Consider the following 8,766-nt stretch of genomic DNA (forward strand, 5'->3'; position numbering starts at 1 on the left):
GCAACCAACTGTTAGCCACTTACAGAAGTAATATTTCTTTGTGTTTGTGCTTGATAGTTGAGAGAAATATTACACTGGAAACTCTTTCCTGGAATTAATTTTCTCAGTTTAAGGAATTTGAAACAGAATAAGTTTAAAGCGGATGAGAATATCTTTGATTTCATATGCTTGAAAAATCCATTTTATTTGTTCGCTCTTCGTATTTATTTATATTCCATTTCCTCTTCCATCATGGTGTGTTTGAACTCCCTATTTGTTTGTTCAATGTATCTTTTAAACGACTTATATTTTTCGTGCCTCATTTGTTCAGATCTTAGCACTGAGCGATCACTTAAATTTTCTACCGGATTTACTTTACTTAAAGGTATGAACCGACTTCATTTTGCAAATATTTAAAAATAAAGAATGCGACTCGAAATTATTTATTCATGCATCGTATATCAAAATCCCAAAAGTAAGGCAACTTTTATGCGCCTTAAAGGCAAATATTAGACTTGATTACCCAGAATGAACGGGGAGTGGAAATCTGGGTCTCAAAAATTCATTTCCCTTACAGAGAAACTACACGCACAATATTTCACAGGGTAAAGCTTACTTAATTCATTAATACAGTAGAACTTCAAAAATCCGAACAATTTGGGACCATAGGTTAAGCGTGACCGCGAAGAGTTGAGCCTCGGCTCCGTTTTTTTCAGAGTTTTCCATTTTCGTGAGGGGGCGATACACTGTTAAAAAAATTTCCTGAAAATAACGGATAAAGTACCGGCAGCAAAGTTGCCGTAAATATTACGTTTCCGTTAAATTATTTTCCGTGACTTAACAGAAGTTCCATTTCTCATTTCTCCGTTTAGTTCTGTTCTTCCATTTATAAATTTTCCGTGATTTAACGAAAATTCCATTTCTCTTCTTTCCGTTGATCTATTTTTCCGTTTTTAAATTTTTCGTTCATCTATTTTTCCGTTTTTAAATTTTCTGTATCTTTACAGAACTTTCGGTTCTTGATTTTTCGTTGCGCTATTTTTTCGTTTCTCATTTTTACATATTTTACTGTAATTTCATTCTCGTTTTTCTATCCTATGTTTAAAATAATATATATTATAAAAATAGTTAACCATTCAAAAACTATTATTTTTTAATTTGCATTTATTACTTAAATATATTTTAAGTGAAATTTTTGATTGATAACTTACCTTTCAAGCATCTATCTTGAAATTTGCACCTTCAGATGAATAAAAATAATCGAAAAGTACCAGCAAGGAAATTAGTGGATTTGAATATAACACCAATTTTTGATGCTGATACTGCTCGATATTTCCTTCCACTTCTCCTCGTACATATTCTGGCATGGCATGGAAAAGCATACATGAAAAATAGAATTTTTTTTTTTTTTTTTTTTTGCAGAATGAGGCAAATAAAATACCATTAAAAACCGGTTGACTTTATCTTGGAATAATATACCTGATGGAGGGTACCGCATACCAATTTACTGTGTTTAAAAAACAGAATAATTGGCACACACGTGAAGAATTTTTTGCTCAGATGATGTATACCCCCCCCCCCCCCGGTGATTTCCGCATTTTTCACTCATTGGAATAGCAACATAGATTTTTAGTGCATAAGCATTATACTTAGGCTAAACATATCAATCAGTTCGTTTTACCCGAAATCTTTTAACAAGAAACTTGCAATAATCTCAAATAAGTTGTTAGATGAGATCCTAAGGAAATAAATTAAGTAATTTATATTTTTTATTATAAATGAAATCCGAAAGGAGTAATGAATGTTTCCAGATTTCTAAGTAGTCAAGAAAACTTATTCTTGTCAAAATTGTAATTGTATTTTCAAAGATTAACAATCTGCTATACTTTTTCGCAAAAAATATAACAGCAAGACATACTTTTATTTAGAGATTCAAAATGTTTACTTTCAATCTGTCAAAAAAAAAAAAAAAAAAACTGAGTGACTTTTTTCTGTCTTGCTCGCACACCACGATAATCTCCGGTTGATACGAAATGTTGGCATTTAACGTTTTAATGAGTTTCAAGAATACAACGCGTTAGAGCAAAAACAGTAACTTTATAATAGTTCTATAAATTCTAAATCAGCTACCGTCGGAATTCTATCAAATGCATATTAACAAGAAAAATACATTTGTATATTAACATGTACAAAGATATTCTACAATACTTACATGTGACCAGCGGTGCTAAGTTTAAGTGTCTCCATTGCGTCTGTACACAAGTAATCCAATAGCCTTTATTTTACATGGATAACACGAGATTCTAAAACTATTCTCACCGCTAGAACACACAATATGACTAACGAACAGAATTGTTCGAAGTATTGAGCAAAATAATATACCGCAATAATATTCTGATACTGACTCAGTAAAACTCCCATCAAATCACCAGGGCGATCAAAACACAGCTGCCTGTCTGAAAATGGCGCAAACATTTTTCCAAACTTACAAAGTCCAAAGGCGTAAAAACAATTTCGACATACGAGTATATTACTTTCCAGACATGAAATAGCAAGCAATCTATTTTGTCTTCGACATCTGAGTTGTTATTCTAAATAAGCTTTTAACTAAAAAATGTAACAGTGCGATTTAATAAGCACTATCAAAAAGCGATGTTTATCATAACTTGAAGGCTAATCAGGATACTAACAAAGTACAGCACAGCGGCAACCCTAGAAATGGAAAAGTTCTGTTTTCGTTACTTCCTTTCGTGATATTTCTGTTTTTGGAAGGAAAAAATACGTTTTGAAGCATTACAGAAATATTCTGTTAAAATCAGTCAGAAAACTACCTGAACTTTCAGGTTTTTTTTAACAGTGTATGCAGAGGAATGTTGAAACGGAATTTGTAAGTGCGCCATTGGTTCTAGAGCTTGAAAACACTGCCTTGGAATTTGAAAAATTAGCCAAAGAGGAAAAAGATTTAAATTTTGTGCGGTCAAGGCAGATGTTTTATTGGACAGGTCACATCTTACGACAGTGGGCGGGTCTTGGTTTTACTTCATTCAGCAGTCATTGGTCAAAAACAACAACGCCTCCCATAATTGATTTCAATTGAAAGTTAGCGAAAGTAGGGTTGCAATAAAGAATGCAAAACTTGTCATTTTTACTTTTTGGCCAACTTAATGCAGTTATCGCTGCAATTTAAACATTTCAGGTTTAAATAATCACATAATAAAAATATACTAGTACATTTTTTTTCCATACCGCCAAAATGTCGCTAAACTTGAAAATATTGCACGCGTCCTTTCTTCCTTCTCTATAACTATTTTAAGGAATGAACTCGTTTTCTCAAATGATTGACTAGGGTCATTTGTTCGTAGTCGGACTATAGTCCAGATATTCAAATTATTCAGATTTATTTCTATAAAAGAACGTCCAAAATCCGAACTAATTTTGAGCATAAGTACAAATTTATTACTACAGTAGAACGTCAAAAATTCGAACTAATTCGGACCATAGGTAGTTCGAATTTTCACATTGTTCTGCTTTTCGAAACTATCAAAGTGAATGCCGTTTAGGAAAATAGTACGTCATTCAGTCAAATAAAGTGGTTATACAATATGCATGTACATAACATTCAAATTCGGTACATAACGCCACAATCTGTAGGGGAATGAGGGACAAAGTGAAATGGTTAAGATAACTTACTTATTTCAAAATGAGCAATTCAGAAATTTGTTCTGAAAATAACGGTGCATAAAGAAAGAACAATATACTTTGTAATATAATTTAACTTGCATTGAAATATTATTTTTCATTTTCTTTACTAATAATAAAGCTCAAAGTCTCTCTAAAATTGAACCTAAAATTGAACCTCTAAAATTGAACTATGAAACCTAAATAATATTTTTCTTTTTAAATATTTTCGCCCAAAATTTTAGAATATTTTGTTATTAACTTATAAAATTTCAAATAAATAAATTAAAAAAAAATTTTTTTTAATAATAAATTTAGGTTCAGACCATAAAAATAAACCAGACAAGCATGCATGAAAAGTAATACGGAAATATATGAGAAGCATTCTAAAATATCATGCACGCAAAACGAGAAATCAGCACCTGAGAAAAAGAGACTTAAACAGCTGCTGTTAACATGAATCTCTATAGGGGAAAGTTTACGCATTTTTACGATAACTAAAAAAGTTTTTTGCGTATGGCAATAAGGAGGTATCAAAATGTTTAGAATTAAATTATGCATAACATATCTTTTTTTCCCTAGAAAATCGAAAATTTTGAAGGTTAAAAGTCCTTAGACCCCTTAAACAAAATATTGAATTGAATATTTAAAATTTTTTCGTTGCGAAGCACTTTCGTCATGCATTGAGCTATACCATTTGCACGCCCCCCCTCCCCCTCCAGGAAAGTTTTGAAAAAGAGAAATAATTGTATTTATTATATTTGGAAATGTTTTTTGTTGTTTTTCGATATATTATACTCTAAACTATAACCTTTGCACCCCCTCCCCTATCCCAAGAATCTATCGATGTATCGAAAATATCGATATTTGAAGAGCGATATATCGCGGTATTAAAATTCTGATATCGCCCAGTCCTACTAAACAGCATGTCAGAACAAGCACCTCAACTCCTCACAAATAATGAAACACACCCTTGTGCAGAAAAATATAAGAAAACATTTTAAAGCTCCAAATATTCGCAATTTAACGTTGCAATACATATTCTCTTTTACCTCACCTCCTCATTTGTCAAAGCTGCGCCTGCAATGTCGATGGTTTCGAGTCGTCTGTTTTAGGGGCATTATTCACAGGCGATTCAAACCTCTATCAGCGGTCAGGCACGCGAACCGTCAATTTTCTGAAGGACTATGGACCCTGTTCACCTGACGTTACTGCGGGTATTAAACGGAAATATGGGTACAGTAATAGACGAAAATCTGGTTCCACGACGTCAATGAACACTTGCTTTTATGCGGCTTGTAAACTCTTCTTTCTATTTAAAACAGAGGTCATTTGAAATTTTTTAACTTAGAAACGTTGTAGAAGAATGATGAGCAATTCATTTGGTGTGCGAAAAACTCTCTTTATAATCGTATTTTCATGATTTTAAGCCTTTTGGTTCATCAGAGACATGGTGAAAACTCACATTCTCTTTTTACTTTCTCCTTTTCTCAGCATTTTTCATTCAGTCATAAGTCTCTATAAGCCCTACGCATGTTCATGAGGTATATAAAGTCCTAGTGATTATTAAATAAACGAGTTTCTACAGCACTACTAGAACACTGAATACTGAACCAAAATACCCGCAGACGAAAAGTTTAAGGGACCTTTGCTAAACCGTGAATAGGATCCATTGCGAGGTCTTCGGGTTTGCGGCTTCAGCGGTTGAGAGGTCAAAAACGCCTGCTCCGAATGCTGCTTACGCGGAGTTAGACGGCGTTGGTTTCGAATCCCGTCCTCTCCAGGAAACTTGAAATCTCACCGTTCTTCATTCCGAAAGAAGTTTGTTGCGTATCGCGAATTTTGTAACGGGTAAGGAAAGTGAGAATTTATCTTATAGTGAGAAAGAATAGTGTTTGGGGGGAGCTATGACGTTGTCTCGTAGGCTTGGCGTAACATACACTACTCAAGAGTTTCTGAAAAAATATCGTAAATTCAGGTTGGCAATACAAGCCTTGGTTAATATTGTAACGGATTCGGTGCGACTTCCACTTTCTTGAAATGAAGACACAGTTCTTGATAAAAACACAGGAGCTTTATTTACACTATGTACAGGAGAAATCGTTAACAACTGCTGAATTATTCATCAGCAATTAAGCAATTATCACACAACACCGTACACTCAACGTTTACACACGTATTTACTTCCAAATACGAAAACAACACAGCGAAATGCCTCGCTATAAACAGAGCCAATACACTAACGAATTCTCAATCGAAACTAAACTGTTTATCCATCGCTAACGGCTTAAATACACCGAAAAGAAATTTCTCAAATATTCCACACGCTTCTGTAAAGTAGTAGACCGTTATCAATGAGAAGAAAGAAAATAGGGGTCGTATACTTTAGCCGAATGAAAAAAAGGGGTTGTATATTCATTACGGGAAACTATTTACAGGTTACGTTCCTACAATAATTACTATTTACAGAATTTGTAACATTGCCCCCTTCCTAAGGACTGCACGTCCCGGGCAGTACAATCCCCAGAAAGGGTGCCAAACTTCTATCACAAGTTTACAAATATACACATTAATTAATAACTAACAGATACAGAAAACACAATAATAACAAGAAATATTACTAAACATTAAAAGCAAAAATTATCTACAACTTTTATGTTATCAACCATGGTTGTTTACGTAATACTCATGAACTATGGCCATAGTATGGGGCTAACCGATCATAATGTACAACCCTAGGTTTTGCATTAGGTGATTTTTGGATCCTCACTACGACGTCATTTAGTCGGTTAACGACTTTGTAGGGTCCATCCCAATGCGACTGCAATTTGGGTGAAAGACCTTTCCGTCGGATGGGATTCCATAACCAAACCTTGTCGCCTTCGTTGAATTCATGTCCAGTAGACCTTGTGTCGTATCGGGTCTTCATCTTCTCCGCCGCGATGTTGATTCGCTCTCGTGCGAAGTTATGAACGTCTTCCAACCGGGCCTGGAGATCCTGGATGTACTCCTCAGGCGATGAAGGCGCATCCGGAGGACGACCGAAGACGAGATCACAAGGTAGCCGAAGTTCTCGTCCGAAGAGCATCTGAGATGGGGCATATCCGGTAGTCTCGTGGACAGCACTGCGGTAGGCCAGCAGGAACAAAGGTAGCTTCTTGTCCCAATCCTGTTGATTTCTGGATACCATAAGTGAGAGATTATTCAGGATTGTGCGGTTAAATCTCTCCACCATGCCGTCCGATTGTGGGTGTAGTGGTGTTGTCCTAGTTTTCTCAATTCCGAAAATTTGACATAGGCCCTTAAACACAGCAGAGATGAAATTCCTCCCTTGATCGGAATGAATCTGCAAAGGTGTTCCGTATCTCGAGATCCAATGTTGGACTAGAGTCTCTGCTACGGTAGTAGCCTCTTGATCTGGAATAGGATATGCTTCCGGCCATTTGGTGAAGTAGTCGATGGAAACAAGAATGTATTTGTTCCCATCAGCAGTTCTTGGTAGAGGACCCAGGATGTCGATCCCAATTCGTTCGAAAGGAGCTCCAACGTTGTACAGATGTAGCTTCCCTCTGCTTCTCTTCTTCGGTCCTTTACGAGCAGCACAGGCGTCACAAGAATGGCACCACTTCTCCACGTCATCCTTCGCCTTGCTCCAGAAGAAGCGCTCCCGAACTTTATTGAGAGTTTTCAAGACACCAAAATGTCCTCCAGTCGCACTACTATGTATTTCTTTCAGAACATCTGAAATCCTGGATCGAGGAAGTAGTAACTGCCACCTAGATGTCTTGCCGTCGTCAGATTCCCATTTCCGGTGTAGCACGCCGTTCCGTAAATGGAGTGAGTTCCATAAAGCCCAGTATCTTTGTTGCAGGACTGAAGATGGAAACGTCCTGCCAGCTAGGGCGTCGACTGTCACTTTCCATGAACTCTAAAATTGGTTTTATGTCGGGGTCTTCAAGTTGATCTTTTCGAACTTGGTCATCACTCCATGGATCAGGTTCTGATGATGTTGGAGTCACTGTCACCTGATAGGCGGTAGGGCTAGTCGTTCCATACTGTTTCTCGATTCGGGAACAATAGTGGCAGTTCTCAGGACAGGGTCTCCTAGATAAAGCGTCAGCATTACCGTGAGATAACCCTTTTCGATGCTTGATCTCCATGTCATATTCCTGGAGCCGCTGTATCCATCTGGCTATCTGGCCTTCTGGATTCTTGAAGTTCAAAAGCCAAGTTAACGAGGCATGATCTGTCCGAAGCAGAAATTTTCGGCCGTAGAGGTAATGATGGAAGTGTTCTACAGCTTTCACTATGGCCAGTAACTCCTTTCTGGTGACGCAGTAATTTCGCTCCGACTTTGATAAGCATTTGCTCCAGTAAGCGATGACATGTTCATTTCCGTCAATTTCTTGGGATAAAACAGCTCCGATGCCCTCGTTGCTCGCATCAGTGTCCAGGATGAAGGATTTTTCTGGCTGAGGATAGGCGAGGATAGGCGTTGATGTTAAAGCCTCCTTCAGTCGTAGAAATGCATCCTCGCATTCTTTGGACCATTCAAACTTTTGCTTGCTCTCCGTCAGCTTATGCAAAGGTCGTGCAATGTTGGAAAAACCCTTTACAAACTTCCTGTAGTACGTGCAGAGCCCCAGGAAACTTCGCAGCTGATGGATGTTTTCGGGACGACTCCAACTCCTGACCGCAGATACCTTTTCTGGATCGGTTTGTACACCTTCAGAAGAGATGATGTGACCAAGGTAGTTCACTTCCCGGCGGAACAAATTACATTTGGACGGGCTTAACTTCAAATTGGCTTCCTTAAGCTTTTGCAGCACCTTCCTAAGATTTGCCAGATGTTCTTCGAAACTGCGTCCCACGATGATGATATCGTCTAAGTAGACCAGACAGGATTCGTAGGAAAGTCCTCTTAACACTGTCTCCATAAGACGCTCGAACGTAGCTGGTGCATTGCAGAGGCCGAAGGGCATCACTTTAAACTGCCATAAGCCTTGTCCAGTTGTAAACGCTGTCTTCTCTCGGTCATCAGGGTGTATCTCAACCTGCCAGTAGCCGCTCTTCAAGTCCAGGGTCGAAAACCACTTGTGTCCGGAAAGA

This window comes from Uloborus diversus, chromosome 2 (assembly GCF_026930045.1).
Source record: "Uloborus diversus isolate 005 chromosome 2, Udiv.v.3.1, whole genome shotgun sequence".
In the NCBI taxonomy this organism is placed as follows: Eukaryota; Metazoa; Arthropoda; class Arachnida; order Araneae; family Uloboridae; genus Uloborus; species Uloborus diversus.